Source organism: Echinops telfairi, unplaced genomic scaffold, assembly GCF_000313985.2.
Source record: "Echinops telfairi isolate 266 unplaced genomic scaffold, ASM31398v2 ScPeMD7_7458;HRSCAF=8496, whole genome shotgun sequence".
Lineage (NCBI taxonomy): Eukaryota > Metazoa > Chordata > Mammalia > Afrosoricida > Tenrecidae > Echinops > Echinops telfairi.
In genome coordinates, this window is record NW_022111358.1 from 45,513,232 (window position 1) to 45,514,375 (window position 1,144).

A 1,144-nucleotide genomic window follows, 5' to 3' on the forward strand; every position below is an offset into this window, starting at 1 on the left:
ATACGTCACAGGGAGGGGTTACACTATAGGTTACACAGTAATGAGGGGGTGGTCTCTGGGTCTCCATAGGAACCATTATCAGTAGGGTGAAAACTCTGCCAACAGGAGCCTGTCCATTGTCCCCAGAGGCAGGGAGCAGGCCCACCCTTGTGGTGGAATTAGACAGCAGTCTGGCAACTGATTGCCCTCAGTGGGGGGAATGCCTGCGCATCTGACCTCCCCCCACAATGTAAGATGATGAACTTTAGTAGCACATCGCCACATGGGCAGGGACATCATCATGCATAGAAGAATATTTAAAAGGACAAGTGCAACATATCCACTGAGGTCATCTTAAAAAAAAAATCAAAAGGCATAGGGAAAAAGCGACTGCATACAAACATTCCTGGGTGAGGTCCAGGTAGTATGGCAGGTGCCAAACCAAATCCAGGGATACATGTGGTAGCCAACTAAAAAGGAGGGGGAATAAAGGGGAAAAAAGACATGGGTAGCGGGGGAACAGCACACTAACCCACCCAAGGGGAGGGTATTGTTATATCTCCACAGGGAAAGAGGGACAAGACTTCAACCCAGTGCTTCAAGATGTGAATGCAACATACTGGCATGAAACACGGAACCAATAAAGAGGTCTGAGGGGCCGGCTCCAGTCCCAACTATGTGGACAGACCTCCCCTGCCCCCAGAAGAATTTATTTCAGAGGACAGCACTGAAGCTACAGCTCAGGGAGAGGGACATGTCTGATGAGAGCACATTGGAGCAAACGAGGGGGGAGGAAGAGAGAGTGGAGCACATTCTGGCCCACCAAGCCTTCAGGACGATATTCCCGCTCAAAGCAGCCAATCCATAGAGAGAACCTATGATAGTCTGGGTACTTTAGAGAAACAAATCCACAGAAACTCATGTATAAGAGAGAGTTTTATATAAAGGTTAAGTACACATCAAGAAAACATCCCAACCCAGTGCTGCCTAAGCCTACAAGTCCAAACATTAACCCAATAACCCATATGTCCAACACCAATCCACAAAGTCCTCCATCTCACAAAACACATGCAATGATGCCAACTGCAGGAGGAAAGCTGAATCAGTGAATGTGTAAGCATCTCAGCGCTGGCAGGGGTCTCCATACGGATGCCCCAGCACCCAG